The sequence below is a fragment of the Micromys minutus genome (assembly GCF_963924665.1).
Source record: "Micromys minutus genome assembly, chromosome: 3".
Taxonomy (NCBI): domain Eukaryota; kingdom Metazoa; phylum Chordata; class Mammalia; order Rodentia; family Muridae; genus Micromys; species Micromys minutus.
The window spans coordinates 87,484,668-87,508,062 of NC_137972.1; positions in this window are offsets into that span (position 1 = coordinate 87,484,668).

Genomic DNA, 23,395 nt, shown 5'->3' on the forward strand with positions numbered 1-23,395 from the left:
CATTTAATTATCCCACTGGCCAAATCATCTTTATTCTCCCAATTGAAACAGTAAAGACCAACAATCTTTGCCTGCGTTAGTACCACAGCAAAATAATATAAGGGAGATAAAATAGACAATTCCCAGTAGAACAAATGACAGAACAACGATCTGGATTACAAATAACAATTTGATTATGAAAGATGTTTCATATCTTCATATAGAAATATTTCATGTTTTTATACTGTTCAGCCAAACTGTTTGCAGAGGATAGGCAGACAGTTGTCTTATTTCTCTGGCCTACATAAATTTAATCTTTATATTTAGTATGATTTGTTTTTGGCATTTTATAAAGCTTTGATTTCTGACTACACAATTAATTTGCAAAACTGTACAGATGTTATGGAGTCCCTAGTCTTGTGTCATATGTGGCTTATTAAAGAAGCTGGGCACTAAGGTTTTAGGCCATTGTTCATTCATTATTCATTCAGCAACATGTTTTGGAAAGCATAGATTTTAAATGTTCTTCACATGGTGGTCAAGGAGTTACAGGACAGGCTGCTGATCCATTCTCTAATTTGTTTCACATTCTAGTGGATAAAAGGCACCAAAGTAGTGAACAATAAAAAGAGTAAAAATGTTTATATTTATATTTTTTCATAAAGTTTCCTTTTATCACACAATGAGAATTTTTGTGACATATTTGACACATTGTTTACTGTGCAGTAAAATTTTGCACAAATATAATACTATACTATATCTATACTAAATACTCAGGAAGAATACAATAAAAAGAGAGTATAAAATTATCTGACATTGACTCATTTCTTTAGCTTTACTGCAAGATCCTTCCATAAAACATCACTGAATTCTTGTTTTCTTGTCTCTGTATGCCAAAAACTAACATTTGCTCTAGGTTTCATTAATCTCTGAAGCCAATGAGATCATATACACAGAGGTTAAAGGTAAATAATTGCTTTGGCCCAAATGTGTTCCTCTAAAGCCCAATCTTAGGAAATTATTTGGAGGTAAAAGCTCTAGAAGGTGATTAGGTCATAAAGGTGAAGCCTTCATAAATAAGTTTAGTGCCCTTATAAGAGGCATGAGAGATCACTTGCTCCTAAAGGTGTTTGCAAAGACTGCACAATGACACTGCCAATGAATCAGAAAGTGTGGAGCAAAGGTCAAACAAGACAGTGTCTTAGTTTCAGAATTCATAGCCTCATTAAACATAAATTTTTTTCTAGTGCCTATAAACTACCCTGTTAATGTTTTATTGTTGTTATAATAGCCAAAAGACTAAGGCAATAAGATATAGTAAATAAAAGACATTATAAAGCAATAGATTGTTTAAAAATTAGATTTAACTGGACTTACTTCTTTCTCTCTTAAAGTCACCTACCATGCAGGCAGGTACTTTCCTGGATTTATGTACTTACAGATTTATATTTTACACATATGAAGAGTCGCTATATGTTTTTGAAAAAATGAAATCCTGATTCTGAAAATGGGCTCAACGATCATCTACTCAAACTTTTCTTTGATGCTTAAAATCTTAGCCACAATTTTCACCAGACATCCACCATTTAGAAAACTTCAATCCCTCAGGAAAACTTGAAATGTAAAGGTGACTTCACCAGCTGTACTAGAATGTTTGCTGGAGTTTCTGCCAAATGGATCCAACTTAAAGAGTTAGAATGTCCATCTAGCTGTGTGTTTTCAGAGTTGTTGATGAACAGGCAATGACCTGATTGTGGACATCACATAGTCATATGATAGTTTTAGTGATGTTCTGAGTGGTACATGGAAAATCCAGTAAGGGAAAAAACAAACAAACAAACAAACAAACAAAAAACCATCTTCTTGTTGGTTCATGGAAAATGCACTAAGAAAAATGTCATCTTCTAGTATTTGAAAAAGTACTTTTAAAAAAGAGCACAGTATTTTTCTCATGAACTCAGTCAAATTATATCCCTCTGCCTTTTCTTTTCAATGTTTTATTACTATTAATCTACTTCTAAGGACCTGTAGATTTTCCTGCGAGGTACTAAGGTTTTCTTTCCTTTTGCTGTATTTTTCATTACATTAATATCAAAATAAAAATAAAATTGATGGAAGCAACTGCAGACTCAGCCTTTGATCATTTCTACCCTGTATCCTGTTTTACAGTGGAACTGCACAGATACAACACAGTGTACTTTGAAGACGTAGCTTGCAGTGTTTGCTGTGGTATCTTATGAACACTCATCTTATGCAGTACATGCATGTTCTCCGTTTAACGTTCCAATCCAATTCCTCACTCCTGTGTCACTACAGTCTCACATGGATTTATGTTGGCTGTTAAGAAATTCTCAAACTCACTTTTCACTTTCACTTCTTGAAAGACTGTAGGTATTATCAGTTTACTTCACATAGTTGCAAAAACTATAAAATTATTTTTTCACATATAGACATGTGTGTGTGTATGTGTGTGTGTGTGTGTGTGTGTGTGTGTGTGTGTGTGTGTGTTTGTGTGTGTTTGTGTGCACGGGAGTGTGGGCACATTCTTCCCTGGCTTCCCTGGGGAAGAGTATTTCTACTCCCTCAACATTTCTAAGTTCATATAGTTCTTTGTATGGGGGTGTTTAGAGCTGTGGGCTTTCTTCCATCTACTTTGAAATGTATGTTGTTATCCATATGGAGCTCATGCTAAGACAATTACGTTGGTGAGACTTAATGAGTACAGCTCTTGGTATTACTAGAAAACTAGCTGATCCTCCCATCTCTCCTATCCTTTTTAAAAATTCTTACTATTATCCTACTTTCTCTTTTGCAATATTTCCTGAGCCTTATGGGCAGCAGTAGTTTTCTAAGAGCAATATCATAACTATACTTTTATTTATTGTAGTTTTATATAGAGTTCTGTCTGTTACAATGAGAAGTTTCTTTGATGATACATAAGGATTTTTTTCCTGTGGATACAAGGGCAAGTATGTAGAGTGTAATTAAAGATTATACTGCTTCAATAAAGTGGTGGTTATAATTTCTTACTCAACATCCATGACTACACTTGCCCTGGGTAGTTTGTTTTGTTGTCAACATTAGTCATTGTTTGTCTCTTGTTGACCGAGTGTTAAGTTCAACTCAAAAACTGTTGGTTACGGCATGTATGCCACTAATACACCCCTAGGGTTATTAAAACCTAATGGTTGTAGTAGTCCACAGGCAACAGAGCTGGGCAGGACTGCTGGTGGCTTTTCTGCTTTGGAATTTCCATAGCATTTTAAAGTTCCATGAAAGCTATTTATCACAGAAGAGGCTTTCGGGTTAGTTCCAGCTCTGTGGCATCTGGGCCATGTATCTGAAGTGAATGATGTCTTTGTCTTCAGCAATATAGGGTTTGCTTAAAGTGCAACATTTCTATGAATTTGATGCAAATGGAGGCTGTTTGTAGATGAACATTTTCACCTAAAGATTTAAATAAAAGAGGAAAAGAACCAGAAAAACTACAAGGAATAATCTTTTTTCTTTTTCTAAAGCCCGACTTTGTTTTCTGGAACAAGTGTGCAACTAACAAGTTAAGAAACACAGAACAGTTTCATGAGATCAGCTGTTGATCTTAGTGCTATTGATGTTCTGTTTAGAAAGTTTTCCCCTGTGTCTATGTTTTCAAGACAGTTCCCCACTCTCTTCTATTAGATTTAGTGTGTCCAGTTTTATGTTGAGATCTTTACCCACTTGGACTTCAGTTTTGGTCAGGTTGATAGATATGTGTCTATTTGCACTCTTTTATATAAAATTATTCTGTATTTCAATTTTTCTACATACATCTAGTTAGTTTAGCACCATTTGTTGAAGATGTGTTCCTTTTTCCATTGTATGGTTTCGGCTTCTTTGTCAAATATCAAGTGTGCATAGGTGTGTGGCTTGATTCCTGGGTCTTTGAGTCCACTCATCAACTTGTCTGTTTTTATACCAATACCATCTGGATTGTATTACTATTGTTCTGTAGTACAGCTTGAAATTAGGTATGGTCATTACCACAGAATTATTTTATTATACAAGATAGTTTTGGCTATCCTGTTTTTTTGTTTTGTTTGTTTTGTTCTCTCATATAAAGTTGAGAATTTATCTTTCAAGATCTATAAAAATGTGTTGAAATTTTGATAGAGACTTCATTGCATCTGTAAATTGTGATGGCAAGATGTCATTTTTACTATTCTCACCCTATTAATCCATGAACATTATAAGGCAGCAAACACTGTGTGTGTCAACTTGGGCTTCTCAAGTGTCTTGGAGTTTGTGCCTATAAACTTAGTTTTGAGTAGAACATGGTTTTGGAAATGATGATGTGTTGTTCAGGTCCACATTGTACCTACAGTGATCATGATTGTAGTTCAGAGTTCACAGATGGGCAAGATTGATGACTCTTCATTCTATTTAGAGGTCATTAATCTTCATGTTCATTTCTGCTCTATTCACAGTAGCCAGAAATGTAAATGGTCTGAATAGTCCAAATGTCCATCAGCTGAAAATGACTAGTAAAAATGTGATATATTTACACAGAGGAATATTGTCTAGCTGTTAAGTAAATGAAATCATGAAGTTTGCAGCTAAGTTGATAGGAAGCAATCATTCTGAGTGAGGTAGCCCAGACTCAGAAAGACAAATATCACATGTTCCCCATATTTGGGTGCTGGCTTTGAATCTTTACATATGTATGCTGAATTTTGAATAACCATAGATGCCAGACTCTATGAAGAGTGATGGATTTTCAAGAGAACTAAGAATGAGAATGATATGAGACATGGATGGGAAATAATGTAGCAGGAAGTCTAAGTGTAGTAGAGGAAGAGTATGAAGAAAGATAAGTAATACTAAAGACCTTTGAAAAGGTCCTATTAAAGCCTATTTCTACAGAAGCACACACACACACACACACACACACATATCATATATGTGTAAATAATATATTCATACATATCTACATACACATATATATGTGTGTATATAAGTTTATATGTAAGTGCTTTTATTGAAGAACGGCAGTGAGGCTTGCTCATTGACTGAATGTCTCAAAAACATTGACCAGAAATATGTTGCTGAAGGCCTAAAACATGTAAAAATATCTTTAATTTATGGTACAACTGAAGTGGAGCACTGTGCTATTGACTAGAACTTTATTATCTGGGTATTTCTTGACTTTTATATATAGTAAATAAAATGCATGTCTGTAGGAAAACCTATGATTGATTAAAGCAGCTTGAATTCTAAGATTCACATACACAGTGAACATATTCATCAAAAAGTGGATTAATAGCAAACTATTGGAAAAATATATATTTCAAAATATTACCTGTTAATAAAAATGAATGGCGATGTATAAAGCAAGTTTTGATAAATCTCAGAATAAGCATGTAGAATAAAATTAAGTCAGGAAAAGAGAATGCATATACATACATTTAGTAGATGTTTCAATTCCATAAATCAAATAGTCAAAATTAATTTTTATTGAGAAAATACATGTTTATGGGGACCATGAAGAAAAAGAGGAGCTATTGTAAATGGACACAGGAACTATCCTTCTGTGATGGACTCCTTCATTATTTTGACTCATTGGAATCTTTTTATAAGCATTAACATATCACATTGTCACATTGACTGAATTATACTTCACCAATATTGTACTTTTCAAAGGAAAAGTGCTGTTCTTGGGCAAGAACAGAATGAACTCTTTCTCTTTAGACATTTCATAATGTTAGGCTAAATGAGATCTTTCCGCAAGACAAATAGAACCGTGGAATAAAATAGAATATCCAGAAAAAGATCCAAACATATGTGGAGTCTTCATTTTTTTTTAAAAAAAATGGTGCTACTCTGAAGCTGAGGAAAGAAAATATTTTTCAATTTATCTTGCTTGGCCATTTTATACTCATAAGAATAAAAAGAAAATTTGGCTTCAACCTTGTGTCATAGCAGAAATTATCTTTTCTGTCAGCAATAAATCAAAATATGTAATTTAAAAGAGTAAAGTACATAAAAGACAGTTAAAGAAAATATATTCATGGAATAAAATAATTTTTATAAAAATTACTAGTAACTATAATATCAATGAATTTGGCAATAAGATTATTCATCAAAAAAATGAATGAGTGAGAATTGAAAGGAGGGTTATAAACGACAAAAGTGAGACATTTGAAAACATTCCCACATCTCAATGTCTGAATGTCTAGCAAGTGTCTAGAATCAGTAGGAAATGTAGAGTTCAAGAGATAAAGAAATATTGAAAAGATGGTCAGGTTCATTGGTAATTAGGAAAAGGGAAAACAAAACCACTGTGTGATGCTCTGATGCATTTTCTGGGATGACTGCCGCAAAGCCCAGTGCCAGTGGACGGCTCAGGTGTTGCTGGTGTGGTCCAAATGAATACTAGCACTTTGCGAAACCATTTGACATGGGGACAAAAATGTTTAATATCCACCCAACCGTCTAGCAATGTCATGCTGAAGCATATATAACAACCAGCAAGAGGCTCAAATCGTGCAGCACTGGCAAATGAAAACCAGCTGTTAATTTTCAGGTACTTGCAACCTAATTCTTGGATCAGACAGTTTGAGATAAGTTGTGCTGAAAGTATTTGCATCAGCAGGTAGTCAAACACAGTACACAGTACACAGCACACAGCAGAATAGAGGGGTGACTTCCTCCACTTCCGTAGCCATTAATAAATATTAATATTTGTGAATTCTTTTGAATATCAAAAGTAGTCTCCAGTTGGGCACAACATAAATACCCATGTAAGAGACAAATAATGAATAATTTAGGTATAAGCATATTTTAAGTATATGTTATTCAGAAAAATTAATGCATACATATGTTATAATTTTATTGTTCTTCTGCATGATGATTTGAGATTTTTATGTCACATATGTACACGTGTGTGCACATGTGTGTGTGAACATGTAATGATTGCAATTTTAAAAAGCTGACAATATCATATGACTTAGTATTCAGCTGGTGACCTTACTGTCCTCTCTGCCTCACCCCATCCCTCTCTTGTTCTTCCTCGCATCATTTATTTACCTAATGGTATTTTTGTAGAACATAACCGAGGGCTGACCTGCTTTTGGATGGCAGTACAGGTTCTTTACTTTTCTTTTACTGAAAGACTTCATTGATGAAGTATTGCCTTATCACCATAGATAAATAGCAGTATTTCCTTTGTTTTACAATTGGAATGAGGAATGTTAGCTATGGTTGCTGTGAAAATTAATCTGTTTTGCTCAAATATTATTTATTTGGTTGCTGGAATTGGATAAAAACGTTAGGAAACCTGACACACTACAAGATACAGGAGTTTATACAGCCATTTACTTTTAATGATTTCACTTTCTTTCAATGTGTCATTGGTAATTTAGCCCCCTAACTTACAGGATTAGCAGGATGAACATGGTATTGTATTTCCACCTCAAATAGTGACTACTGTAGAATGCTTTGGTTCTGTTTGTCAATTAGTATTTATATTCAGCTACTTGTGACAGTAATTTACTTATCAGATTTTCTAAAATCATAGATTTATGCTTCAGCTAAGAGCAGACAAACTTACAGTCAATAAGATACTATTGTTGGCTTATCTATAAAAACAAACAATGGAATTTCAGTACAGTGCTAAAATTTGAGTAACAGAAAGCATTGATTCCTTAATCTCTATTTGAAAACATATTCATAACCCCCTAACACATTTAAACGTGTTGAATTCACTTGCCTACTTTTGTCTTTGAGATGCGAGGACTGTATTTTGTTGTCATACACATTAAATAGAGAATAGAGACATGCAGTTTTAGTTCAGGTGCTCTAGGAAAGCCTCTCTTCTCTGTCCTTGATAGTTTTGCTCTGAACACAGCTACTGAGAGAGTTTACAATGTAGAAAATCTTACTCATTACTGTGGAGCAATTTAGGATCAGTAATCATGAGCCCCGAATCACTGAACGACAGACAGACCTCTAACATGGAGAGTATGTTTGGCTATGATTGAGTCAAGGAGATGTTAATTAACCTTGGTAGTTACGTAGACACATTCCGTAATATTTGCATTATTCCCCAGAATTTTACATTTCACTTTATATAGTGGGCAACAGTCTGCTAATTACATTTTAAAAAAAGGAGAGAGTATAACCATGTACATTCACCCACTGTGTGTGTGTGTGTGTGTGTGTGTGTGTGTGTGTGTATGTGCATGTGTGCGCATGTGTGTGCACATGCATTTAGAACAGCCTGAGAATCCTGAAACGCTGGTAATACATATTTGGAGAAATAAGTGCAGAAAATATATATTATAATTTTATCTTATTTTAATTTAGGCTTTCATAGTTTGATTTTATACTTGATAGCTACTAGAGTTTTTAATACTGTTATACTTTTTAAATAAAGAATTTCAAGTAATACTAAAGTAAACAAAAATTTAAACTAAGTGTTCCCAATGACGTGGAGCAATTGCAGCCCTTGCAAATTGATGTCAGACATAAAATTGTCCATCTGTTGTGAAACATATCATAGTGACAAACAAAAGAGACCCATGATTCCCAAAATTCTACTTCTATGCATTTATATAAAATAGTTGGAGACACAAAGTCATGTAGTACACGTATATAAGTACTTGCAGCAACACTATAAAAGACAAAATAGAGAAACAGGTTAAATATACATCAACAGATCAGTGGATGAGTCAATTATGCTATGTGCATATAATGGAATGATTTTGTCCAAGGTACAATGTAAGTAAACTGCAAAAAGTACCATGCTCAGTGAAGTTAAGCCATGCACAGGTAGTAGCATAAGGCATGCTTGATTTCATAGAGTGGGTGTAAAGAAGACAAAGCCATTGAACCAACCCATAGGTGGTGATGAGAGACTAGAGAGAAGGAGATATGGGCTTGACTTCTATCAGGTGTGGAGAGTTTCTACAGAATTATAAACTGAATAGACACAGTGACTCGACCATCTAGTAAAAAAAAAAAATCTAGTGCATGACACAGACTTCACTCCTTGTAGCTCATTCCATGTTATATAAATTTTGTGCAGAAAATTGCATGTTTTTAATTCCAGGGACTCTGACATATATGCTGGGTTAAGAATGGGGTGAAGTGTTCACTACTTACAACCTTAGGAGCAATACATCATTTACATGGGGTAGTAACAGGGGCACAAGAATAGATGTCACGACCACAACAGTACCAGAATGGCTTTCACATTCAGATTACTACAGCCATGATGCATGGCCTTGGCAAATATTACTTCTACTCACCATCCTACAAACAAAACCCAGTGTAGTTGTTACTCTAAAATTCGACGCCTAATCATTTACTTCAGTGTAAAATTTTTATAAGTGGTAGTATTTTCTGTTAATTCCTCATTGGACTTACGAAGACGCTTCTAATACAGACTGCTCTGTTTTTATTTTAAACTAGTTAAATAACAAAGAAAATGCATATTAAAAAATCAACATACTGTTTAATTCTTGTAAACATAGTAAATCACACTGCTAATTACAGCTGCCTTTTGTGTGTATGGAGGGTCCTGAATGAAGACCACCAAAATCAGCTGACTTAGCAAATTTAAATTAACCTACGCAGTATTAACTATTCAGCCCTTATGATGGACAATAGATCTCCATTACTTTTAATCTTACTGCCGAAAGTTTATACATACCCTGCCACATTGACAATGTTTTTGTCTCTTCTGAATTTCTGTGTCGGAGTGTGAGCCTTGGTAAAATAATATTGGGAAGTAGAGCTTTACGGGGGTCTTAGGTTACGAAAAGACTGTGGGTTAGGCGGCACTTTCCTCCGTGTTTCTATGTGAGGGTTTCTTTTCCGAAAAGGATTTGGCATTCAGCTACTACATTGAAAGTGTAAATGGAGCTTTTGTTAAACATGGAACCTCCCAGCATCTTGATTTTTGACTTTCCAGGGTCCAGAAAAGTGAGAGTGATTTTTTTGTTTTTTCAAAATTCCTCAGCCTCATCTGCTGTATTGCAGCAATATGAACCAGAGTAAGACATAATGTGTGTGTGTGTGTGTGTGTGTGTGTGTGTAAGGAAAATTTGTTTATTTTCTTCCTAAAACTGTAAATGACTTGAAAACAGAAAGAACTCCTCAACATTGGTCAAGCATCAATTTCTTAGCTATAATCCCGTGAGTCAGCTTTAACTGTCACGTTAACACTGTCTGGAGTGACCAGTAAAGATAGTCTCAATAAAGGTTGTCTGAATTGTATTTGCCTGTGGCCTTGTCAGTGAGGGATTATCTTCATTAAACTGACTGACTGATGTAGGAAGACCCTGCCCACTGGAGACATCTTTCCTAACAGGGTATCCTGCAATACTATGAATAATGAAGAAACTGCACAGATACAAAAATGTACCCATTTCTTATTGCTCTCTGCTCCCAACTGTGGATGTGATGGGTTAGTTGTGAACAGTTCCTGCCCTGACTTCCCCACAATAATGGACTGTAACCTGGAACTTCAAGGCAAATACACTCTTCCTGCTTTAAGTTGCTTTTTTTTCGGTAGATTTTATCCTAGCATCAGACATAAAATGAAAACAGACCCTAAAGTTACAGACAAAAAAAATTTAAAAAATCACGATTGTATTCAACTATGAGCCTGATGCACTCCGGGCCAAACTGTAAACTTTTCACATCCTTCCCTGCTTCTCTTTATTATTATGGACCAGGATGAAGGCAAGCATCGGTAGCCATTCCACAAATGGAATGCTATGCTGTCCTGAAATCTCCTCCATCAAAAACGAGTCAACTTCCTACAAGTTCTCAATGTATAGTCCAGCCAAATTCTTTGCTAGAAGGTAGGCTAAACATGTGGCCCATTTCACAGTAGCATCCTCGTTCCTTCTGGAATCCACCACCTGGTGCCCTCTTCCTCATGAGCTGAGGCCCTGCCCCCAGGAGCTGGGGCCCTGCCCCCATGAGCTGGTGACCCCCACCTCATTTTTATTTCTACTGGCATTCCTATCTTCAAACTCCCATTAGCTCTACTTGGAGGACTCTAAGGCTTCTGTAGTTCATATATGAAAACTCTTCCACAATTCTTCCACAAACAAATTCCAAAGGCAATGTGATTGTAAGAGTAATTTAATTGGTTTATTAGAGCAATGGCCCACTTCCTGGTAGCATTATCTTTCCTAGTTACTTTTACTATTGCCATGATTAAAAAAAAAAAAAAAAACTCCTTGAAGAAAATGTCTTAAGAAATGAGGCAGTTATTTTGGATCATAGGAAGTCACAGCCTCAGAGCCTTGGGGCAGCTGCACATTGTTTATCCCAGCTCAATTAAACCTAATCTAGAAATTTCCTCCCAGGTATGTCAGAGACTAACATAATCTAGAGAACCTCTTTAAGCTGTTCCCAGATACTTGTCTCTTAAAGAAGTTTGGACCTTATAAAAAATACAGTGAATATTAATGAATAGTATCAGGCATGCGTGGAAGGCCACGCCCATATAGTAGCATTATTTCATACCAAACAGTATATAATTAAAACTTAATTCTGTGTTTAAAATATTTTAGGATATAAGTATAAATATATGTATTTATATCCAACATATTTATAATCATATAATGATGTATAATTATCATGTAACTTAATATTTAAATTTGTTTTTTTGAAATGTGCACATAAATAAGTGTTCCTTTCTATGTGAGAGAATTTAACACTCAATGATATCTATTTTATGTTCACTCATGTTGACATTTCTTTCACACTATTTTTTCAGTATTATTATATTTTATTGTTCAAAAGTACCAATATATACTTGTACATTCTTATACTTATGTGTGCTTGAATTTATGTAATTTGGGACCTATTATTTCTACAAATATTTTTATAGGTTTCCCAGGCTCATACTGAAGACATCTCTAAGTGACTTTCCTAGAAACAGCTCTCTAGTGTTGGATTTGCACATTAATGCACTCTTTTGCCAGATGTCTACTATGCCTGTCACTCTGTGGCCTCCTAAATAATGCTGTCATCAAACCTTCTCTGCAGACTGTGCCTTCTACCTTTTTGTTATTGCTACAAACTAGTGTGCATAAACTGTCACACACACATACACACACATACACACATATGTATAATTTCATATACATAAATAACATATAGAATTTCATATATATATGTGTAGTGTTGTGACTTTATTACTATATATGAATATACAACATTTTATTAAGTGTTCACTTATTAAAGCTTAAATTTGTATTTCCATGATCCTTAATATGGTAAGACTAGGAGCTGTTTTTACTTGTCTTTAATAGTTTACTCATCTGCAAAACACATTGCACAAAATAAAGTTGATATTTTGTCTTTTTTTTCTTTTGGATAATGTTCAAATATTAGAAATTAAAGGGACTCTAACTTGAAAATGTCTATCTGACATGGCAAAGAAAGAGAGAAAAAATGTGTTCAAGTTATTTTTATTGCTAAAGGATTTTTATCATTGTATGCAATAATTTTAGGTAGAACTTCTTCACTTTGAATTATAGTGGTGAGGAATGGCTGGCTGTATTATTTCATTATTTGTAGATGAGCTACGTGGGGACATCAGACATTAATATCTTTGGACAGCCACAGGATCTGACAGGTAGCAGCCATGTAATATAAAAATTTTAAAAATAAATTGATTCCTTTAATATGAAACATGAAGAACTGTGAAAGAGTAAACATTCATGAAGTTAAAGTAAAACATTCTTAAAACTATCCATCAGCAAGACAGTGCTTTTAGGCTACATAAATATAACACTCAGAAGAAGATACAATATTATGTGATGTATGATCCCCTGGTGAAATATAGCAAGGTTTAGATAGATCATTTCACTACGAGGAAGTTGTACACCTTCATCTGGCTTCCTGCCATGTGGTCATATGTTCTGTGTTGGAAGCAGACAAGAACTTAACTTTAAATAGCACTTTCTATTTTCTGATATGGTCCAGATGCTTTTCTGAACAGTAATCTAATGTGTTAGAGTTGGGATGATGTGACGGTGCAACCAAGGGGAAAGAACTGTGTTCCTTCAAACGGTGAAATCATTCACTGAAAGGCAGAATGATGTTGTGGGACTTCTGAGACCCATGATTCAAGTTTTCTACCTGTGGTGTGCATTGTCTCAATGTGACATTTTCTATCTCATTAATATTCCCACAGGACCACATTTGGAAATCCCATATCCTTCAAAACAATTTGTCTCCAGCATATTTTATTTCTTGTTTGACAATACCAATTGTATTTTGAAAATTTGGTAGACAGCATGCAAATTATGATGGATCCCAATTACATTTATTAATATATTTAGTACAAAAATTTTTATACCCATTCTTTTAGCATACACAACTGTACTATGGGAATAGCATTAGTTGTCTCTTGCTGCTTATCAAGATGTCTGGAGAGTAGAGACTCCATCTTTATGCATCTGAGAACTAGGCAGATAAAGAGCAATTCAAATCCATGCAGTAAGAATAAGACAGATTCTTACACATAAAAACCTGTAAAGCTTGCAGGTGGCTTGAGATCGGATTCTCACATCCCAGAGAATTTCAAAATGGTAACAAGGAACTTTTGGGGAGCATAGAAATTTAAGAATTAATTTTGATTTTTTAAAATAAAGATAATATTCAATAACAACAGCCATCTCTTAACCCCAAATTTCCACCATGATCCTACTGCTTTAAAATAAGCTAAGTGAGGTTTTGCTCTGTAGTTCTTTTAGAAGATGTGAATTTGCTTACAAGTCTGTGGAAACAGTTTTGTATATAGCCTCTTGCCGGAAGCTCAGAATTATTTAGTGCTCGGTGTAATTGTATCTTGGAGGAGGTAACTGACAGCATGTTGACTCGTATTGCCAAAAATAAAGCTCTTAGGTTTCCTGAGAGCACATCTAAAAATATTGGGTCTTGTTTGAAGATTATCTAGCTTGCCAAAGGATCTCTCTCTCTCTCTCTCTCTCTCTCTCTCTCTCTCTCTCTCTCTCTCTCTCTCTCTCTCTCTCTCTCTCTCTCCTTTTCTCCCTCCCTCCTTCACTCCCTCCTCTCCTCCCTCTCTCTTCCCCTCCCCCTTTCCCTTCACGTCTTCCTCTCCCTCTTTCTTTATTAAATAGGAACATATATTTATAAGTGTGAAGTGAGAAGTTTTCATATTTTCCAATAACCTGGGAGCTAGAAAAACTATAGGAATGGAAGTGTAATTTAGAAAAAGTTTTGATAATGTTTAAATGCTAGTTTATAGTTGGTGTTATTTTAAATTCTTTTGCAAATAACAAATACAAGTCATTAGTATATTCAGACATTTGTCATGATAAAGAGGATGTCTACTCCATGGGTTGGTCGTATTATATCAAATATTATTTTGTGTTCAAGGAGTAACTATTTTATGATGACTGATTGGTTTTATCTCCCAGGAAACTCAATTAAACTCTTAGATTACTTACAATTCTTGACTTATATAAGCAAAATTTAGCCCAGTCTTTGAGGATAAATAAAAATGAATTGATTGTGTTTCTTTTTAATTTACAATGTCAACTATTTTTTAGAAAATTGTAAGAAAATGAATCAGTTTTCACCACCACATTAATGGAATTGAGTGTATTTATATCTAGAATCTTTTTCTTTAATTTAGACATGAATCATGCCTTGTAATTTGGTGTGAGTAAGAAATCTCAGAGATAAGTTAAGCTTGGGAGGATAGGTCTTCTGTAGATCAGATCCTGAATGCAATGATGAGTATTCGGCAGCCATGTGATAGTCCCATTTTTCAAATCTGTGTTAGATTATGAAATTCAATTCATTTCCTATTTAATTTCTTTGTCCTCTCTATCTTCTATATATGGTATGCATTTAAATCTACTCTGAGGACTAGGAAAAATATTTTTGTATCATTTTGAAAGTTTTGAAATGTATTTTATGTAGTCATTGGTAAATTTCAGGCAGGTTATTTCTAAAGTCAGATGAATCACCACACCATCCTGATGCCTGTTGATAAACGAAAGAGAGAGAGAGACAGACACAGCGACATACAAAGATAGAAACAGAGAGAAAGGGAGAGAGAGAGATAGAGAGAAGAAAGAGAGATATTAATTCTCAAGAATGAACCTCAACTGAGAGAATGCTTCTATCAGACTAGCCTGTGGGGCATTTTCTTGATTTATGACTGATGTGATATCACATGATATGGCGGATGCCATCCATGTGCAGATGTTCCTGGGTACTATAAGAACAAGGCTGAGCAAGCCATGAGGAACAAGCCAGTAAGCAGCTTCCTTCTTGTCTCTACTTCAGTTCCTGACTCCAGGTTTCTGCCTGAGTATCTGCCCTGACGTTTGTCAATGATAGACCATGATCTGCGAGGTAAAATAAACACTTCATCCCCCAAGATGTTCTGAATGATGGTGTTCACGACAGTGATGCAAACCCTGAAGAAAACTTCTGTATACAGCTATCGTAACTTTCTCACCCATGAGCAACTCCTACTGTTCACTTGCTTGTGCCTTTGAAATGTAGCAGGAGAAATGGAAACAGAAGTCTAGAATACAAATGAAAATTATTAATGTGGCCCTGAGTTAAATGTACTGCTTTGGTCATTACTCCTAACACATTAAAACATGCATAAAAAATAGATGCATTGTGGCGAACATATATAGTATTAGGACTTGGGAGACTGAGACAGGAGCATTAGTGTGAAGCTGGCTTGTATTCATTTTATTTTTTTAAATTAGATACTCTGTATTTACATTTGAAAGGTTGTCCTCTTCCCCAACCAAATTTTCATCCCCCTCTCCCTCCACTTCAGGAAGTTTGAATAGCTCTTAATCACCCTCTCCACCCCAATGCCTTGGCATTCCCTACATTGGGGAAACGTGTCCTCCCTGGACCAAAAGCCTCTTCTCACATTGATGCTAGACACTGCTATCTTCAGCTACATAGGAAACTGGAGCCACAGGTCTCATAGTGTGTGCTCAATGGCTGGTGTTTTAGTCCATGGGAGTTGTGGATGGTTTGTTTGGTTGATAATGTTGTTCTTCTCATGAGATTTCAACCCCTTTCAACTCCTTCAATCCTTTCTTTAGCATCTTCATTGGGTCTCTGTGTTCAGTCTGATGTTGAGCTACAAGCATGCTCAGCTGTATCTGTATGACTCTGACAGAGCTTCAGAGAAGGCATCCATATCTGGTTCCTGTCAATAGGTACTTCTTGGCATCAGCAATAGTACTTGGATTTAGTGGCTGCATATGGGGTGGATCCCCAGATGATGCAGTCTCTGAATGATCATTTCTTCAATCCCTTTTTCTCTATTTGACCTTCTATTCTCATATTCTTTCCCTAAACCAAGAAACAGAAGTAAAAACAAAAACCAAGCAACCAAAGAAAACCACCATTCAGATTTCTCATATAGTGAAAATTTCCAATGTTACTATGAATGCAAAACTACCACCTGTATATCTAGAGGGGAACTCTTCTGGTTGCAAATATTAACCTCAAGTGTAGTTTGGGGATGAGTAGCTCCGTTTTAAACAAAAGTTTGCCATGGTTCCCAAAACCTTCATCGTTAGGAGTCCTTGGACTTGTCAGCTCAGGCACATATTGAGTTGGAGAAACCTCAGTGTCTTGGGACTTACATTATATACCAGCTGTATGAATATCAGCAATAAAAGCTGGACAAGATGATAATGATAATAAAGTAAAAGCAGTCCCCCCCCCAAATACCAGCAAACGTCATAGAGAGAAGCAGATAATTATCCTCATGCTCTTCTAGATCCCTAGACTTTTGTTTGTTCACCAGGGAAAAGGATCCCATTGGTTGCAAACTCAGAATATTCTGCAAGTGAATGATTCAACCTAAGAACAATAGCAGCTTATTTATAGTCACAGTGACTTTAATATTCTCCTCAGCCCTGTTCTGTACTAAGGAGTTTCCAGCATCATGGGGCAAAAGGAAGGCATGGATACAAAACCACTCTTTCCAAACACTCGGCAAAACTCCTGGGAGTTTCAGTAGGATATTTCAGGGCCCCAGACATTTGAACACTTGGTTCCTAGTTGGTGCCAATATATGGGCAAGTCGAGAAAGTAGTCTTGCTGGAGGAAGTATGTCACAGGAATAGGCTTTGGGAGTAAACCATCCTGTCTACTTCCAGCACACTTGCCTTAGCTGATATCAGCTTTCTTTATGTTCTTTTCTCAAAACCTATAACTAAAGACCCCAGAGCTGAGTTTCCTCTAGAAGCACATTCTCTAGCATATAACTCCAAAGCTCTTCTTCCTTGACAGAATTAATACTTATTTTCCTCAATCTTTTTAAAGCCTGGCTCTGCTTGTTGGCCCTCTACTCTCCAACGGAGGAGAAGATTGTCATTTTCTTTGTACTACCAAGTGGCCTGCCAAGTTTGCTTTTATTGTGTATGCCTTGACCCACAATGATAGAGGAGTCTTTCTTACATGGTATACAAAATATAACTTGCATTTTCTAATTCTTTGGGCATTGAACATTTTCCTATGTGTTTATGGCCTTATTGTCTTAAGAGTCTGCTTTTTTATGTGTACACTGTCTTTTCCAGCTATTTTTAAATGCCTCTCTTTGTAGTTTATGTGCTGCAGCTTTCCTGGTAAGGGCTTGTGGAGATTTACTTTTATTTATTATCTTTGGTATTTTTAGTGCATCTTAAAATCTACAAAAACATTTCTTCCTTTACTGCTAGCCTGTTCTTATTTTATCTTCAGATATTTTAACCCATGCCCAACTCTTTATTTTTCCAAAACTTGATTAAAATTATTTTGTACTCTTAACTCATATGCTTTGTACTTGCTTTTTCATATATTGTTTTTCTTGGTAGAACTATGAGTATCTCAGAGATGCTCTTGATACTTTTTTGAAAAAACTTTTTATTGGTTCTTTGTGAATTTTATACAATGCACCCCAATACCATACCTCTCCCCCTCCGTTTGCACACACTCTCCACCCTTTAAACCTCCCCATCAACAAGGAAAACTATCTTGTTGTGTAACCTGTGTTGTGTCTCACAATATACCTTTGTGTTTACATTTCTTTGATTGCAAATATTTATTGCAATGAAGGTCTCTGACTTCTGCTACTCCATCAATACCTAATTGGGAAGACTCTCAGGCATTCTGTTGTTGCCCTGTGTCATGGAAATCTCATAATTTTGATTCTGGAGGGTTGGTAACTTCATGTACCCCAATCATTCCCTGATGAGGTAGATGTAAGGGTGGGCCAATTCAAAGCCCTAGATATGGACATGAAAAGTATCTGAGCTGGTCAGCATGTTGGCTCTCCTACTCTCCCCGTGGAACCAGGACCATCTCTACCCTGCTGCCCAGAAGAGATGTAGAACCCACTTTACAGAGTGTTGTAGCCTGTAAGGGACATGCCAAGTTCTCTTGCTCTAGGGGCCTGCTCTCCTGCCTGCCATAAATGGCAAGGGAGTAGGTAGAGAAGGGCATTTTTTATCTTCTGTGTCACTGTGCAGCAGTAAAGAGGGAGGGTGAGCTCTTCTGCATTCAGGTACTCGTGACTGGCTCACCTGCAGTCTCCATATCAGGGTCAGTTCTACTGTGCTGCCCTGGTGAGGTACAGGCTTCACTGCTCTTCCAAGTGTTGCAGCAAATGAGGAGCAGGGTCAGCTGTCCCATCCTCAGGACCTTGGAGCCAGCTCACCTGAGACGCTGCCACCAGGTCAACTCTACTGTGTTGCCCAGGTGAGCTACAAGGCTCACTCTTCCAAATGCTGCAACAGGCAAGGGGCAGGATGTGCTCTTCTGAGTGCTGCAGTAGGTGAGGGACAGGGCTAGCTCTCCTGATCTCTTGAGCTACTAAATCTATTGATTGCTCTTGGTTTGTTGTCAAAATTATTTTGTTTTATACATTTAAAATATTTTATTTGCGAAATGATGTGGTGGTCTCAGCAGAATACTTCTTCTTGCATCCCCTTGACCAAAGACTGGTTTTCTTCTCTTTGATGAAGGTCATTATCATAGTCCCAGCCGCTGCTTCAGTGACAAATAGAACAGTGAGGGAAGAAGGGGGTACCCACTTAGACAGGGAGCTCAAAGGAATCAACCCAAGCTACCCACTGCATGGCATGTTTGTACTCTGATAATAGAAAATACCAATCAAATAACTGCTAATAAAATATTGCTATCCCCATAAATCAGTAATTACGTCACCCTAATCAGAGAGGATTCTTTCAGAAATTAAGACAGAAACCCAAACCAGAGCAGTGTGCAGACTGTGAGAGACTTTGGATGATGTCTTTGTCACACTTCTTCCCTCAGGACTTAGGGATCTATGCATAAAAGAAAGGGGAAAAAGGTTATAAGACCAATGTGGTGGGTGGCTCCAAAAAAAAAAAAAAAAAATCCAGCGCTTTTTTTTCACAACATAGCTAGTACATATGAAATCAAAGAGACTGCTGGAGTAATGAGACCTTCCTAAAATCCCATCCTTAATCTGCTGAGAAAAAAGAGTCAGTTTATTCTAATGGAGTCTTACTGTAGTCCTGGACCAGTGCCATGTCAGCACAAAATGGACTCCGTGATTTCTTGTGCTCTTTTTTTGGCATATTTTGTATGTTTCTTTTGTTTTGAGGGAGAGATAGTGATCGAGAGAGAGACAAAGATAGAGCTAGAGATAACCTAAAGTTGGGTAGATTAGAGAAGTGGAGTGGATCGAGGAGAGGGAAAATAATCAAATTATATTGCATAGAAAGTTTTAAATAAAAGGTATAAGATATTGAAATGAAAAATATGTATGTGTGCATGTGTGTGTATATGCATGTGCGTGTGCGTGCATGTGCGTGTGTGTGCATGTGTGTGTATGTGTTTGTGTGTGTGTATGTGTGTGTGTGTGTGTTTGTGTATGTGTGTGTGTGTGTGTGTGTGTGTGTGTGTGTGTGTGTGTGAAGTCAGAGGAAAATTTTTGACTTTATTTTTCCTACCACAGTCCATTCTGTGGTCTAGATTAAGCCATTAAGCTTCCAAACAAGTACTTTAACTGCTGAGCCATGTTGCTGGCTGAAGTTCATATTTCTTCCAGGCTCCAACTCGTCCTACTCTATGATTTTCTTTACTTATTCTATATATTCCTTCCTTTATGTCTAATACCACCTGAGAAAAAATTTAAAATTTAAAATTTAGTGTAGAGTGAATTGAAAATTGTAGCGCATTCTGTTCATTTGATTGCATGCCCTTTCTTGTGTATAAATGATATATTATATAGCAAATTGTATAAAAATCAAATATACAGTTTAAGACTACATATAAATAGATGTTCATAAAATTACCATCAGAGAAGTAAAATTAGAACTTTAATCTCCCTTAAATCAGCATGGAAAAAGGTTTCTTTAAAACATCCAACTGAAGAAAAGCTTTCAATCGAGTTTAGCAGTTATTTTATATCTGATATGGAAAGGACTTTTGAAGGTCTTTCATGTACAGGTCAGAAAAGGAAAGGTAGTAGTGATCCTATGTGTATTTTAAATTTTATTAATCTTCCTACTGAGCCCCCAGCTCCTGGTGAGTTTTCTCTGAGCCCCTGCCCATGGTTTCTGGCCTCTGAGAAGCTCCTGCTGGTACTAATCTAAATACCTTAGCATGTTCTTTGTGAGTATGCAAAGACTTGAAGGATTGAGCAAAGCTACTTGCTCAGTGTATCCTTGGAGACTATTATGAGGTAGTTTATTAATTACTTGCTGAATATTCACCATAGGCAGTTTCAGAAGAAACTAATGTGGAGTAATCTCTGCTCCTTGCACGTGGTGACCTCAGATCTCAATTATTTCTTTCCTTTCTGTCCAGTTGAGTGAATGTGGCCTCCAAATAAATGTAGACTGGAAGCGATCAAGGAAGCGAGAATGTGTTTACCTCAGCACAAACTTACCTTTTCTCCAATTTTGAGCTGTACTTGAACACCTCAGTCCCACTGACCTCTCACAAAACTGCTAAACAAACAAAGAAAGCTTGAACATTTTTCATTTATTTTGAATGCCTGACTACGGGTAGACACATTCTTTGTAGAACATGCATGTGAAGAACAGGGGACAAGCTGACAGATGATTAAAGACTGTTCTGCAAGCAATTGTTTTGCTTTAGTGACCTGGACATGCTGAAGAAGCCTCTGGGAAACTTTAGCACATGGATTTGGTTTCTGGTTATTTTTTCTCCTTTGGTTGTTTAGAAAACCTTGTACTGCTGTTCATGGCCTTTGCATGTTGTATCAGTTCAGATATTCTACTTACAATGTTTGGGATTGTAAGCCAGGATTGGCCACATGGAAATTCTCCATAGATAATCTGAGCCTCCTCAGATTCTTGGTTTTCCCACTCTGCAGGGCTCTATCTAGCAGTTGTTCTAAGACTTCTCCCTATAGCTGGAGTAAACTGATAGGTAATCCTGGGAGTTTTTCCTAAGGCACTGTTTAAGGGCAGCCAGCTTTTGCTTGAACTATGCTGATACTATCAGTTCCCACCCTTCCGAGTAAGTTATCTTCTTCAGGCAATACCTTTTCTGCATTTCATTCTATCTTTATTATTGCTGGAGATATCACTGGAATATGCAGGCCTTCCCCTGTCCCCAGCTTCCTCTTATGGAACAAGCAAACAATGAGACCTGAAGCCATTTGAACTAGTAAGCTACTGACCTGCTATGATATTGAATCTCAATGGAAGCACGTGCCTGCAACTTTCTTCTGAACATACCTTGCCATTCATTCACTTGACAAATCAATGGAAAAAGCATTAACAACATTTTAAATATACATTTACATACCTTTTCCTCTACAGATATATTCCATCTTTGAGAGAAGATTTGAGGGATGAGTATTAACATTGGAATCTTGTATAACTGTTTTCCATGATAATTATTTTACAAATATTACAGTCAACTTTGTCTCTTTCATTTATTTTTTTAAAGATTTCTTTATCTTTATTACATATGTAGTTGGTTTACATGTATTTCTGTGCATCACATATTGTCAGCACCCACAGAGGCCAGAAAGAGATACAAGTTCCCACCACCCCACCCCAGGTCCTAGTGAGAATGAAGGATATAGAGCAACATGTGAATGTTGGGGACTAAGCCTTGGTCTTCTGCAAGAGCTGCAAGTGCTCTGAACCTGTGAGCTGTCTCTCTAGCCCTGATCATTCTTATGTTAGCTAATGACCTGTAATCATAACTCAACCCCTCCATCAATACATTGAGACACAGTTTCAAATTTAGCTTTACTTATATATATATATGTTATATTACATTATTATATATATATTATATACATAATTATACATATATAATCATAAATAAATAATACATTTCATATAAATATAAATAGATAATAAATGTTATATATGCATAAATGTGCTGAGTTAGCTTTAAAAACATTGTTTAGCATTACTCAGGTTAAAAAATCTGGGAACAGTTACTCATCAAAGTCATAGAAGGCATGTGGTAGGCAAATGTCTAAATGTTTGTCAGTGTCACTCCTTACCCAGTGACTTTTCCTGATTCGATGGGGACAATACTTCCATGACCTGGAGAAAGGATTAAGATCAGTTGAACTCACATCCTCATGAAATTCTAAGTATTTCAGAATCAACTAGTTGAGCCCTTTATTTGTTTTTTTCAATGTGTACATCCATTTTACATGTTTCATGGAAAAAGATTTTCATTGAAATATACATTGTTGTTGAATCTCCTCCTATTTTCTTATCCTTTTGTTTCTTGCCACTACAGAAATCAATATGAAAATTTTGATTAAAAAAAAACAACTAAAAATAGGTACGGTTTGACAATCACAGTTTTCTGTGTCTCATGGAGAATGAGGAATTCTGAGTGACTCGACTGATGAATAGGATGTGAGTCACTGCAGGTTAGAAGACTGAGTAGCTATGTGGAAAGGATGCAGAGTCCACATCAGAGGCAGACTGCCATCTGGTTCATAGTCTGCATAAGGAAAGGGACTCCCAGACCTAGGGGAACAAGAATTCAAATGCTACCAACAATCTGAGCAACACTCATATTCCAAATAACAATGTGGTTGTGAAATCCTCAAGAGATAACCAGTCAAGGTCTTCCCAAAATAAGCAATAGAATGTAGACTGATAAATGACTTCTGCTTTAGTTGTATTAACATGCAATAATGAAAGAAGGGTTCAGGGTACAGTTAAGGCATCTGCTGGCAAACTTGGAAGGTACTTCCAGACTTAGTGAATGTCTTAGTCAGGGTTTCTATTCCTGGTCAAAACATCATGACCAAGAAGCAAGTTGGAGAGAAAAGGGTTTATTCAGCTTACACTTCCATATTGCTGTTCATCATCAAAAGAAGTCAGGACAGAAACTCAAGCAGGTCAGGAAGCAGGAGCTGATA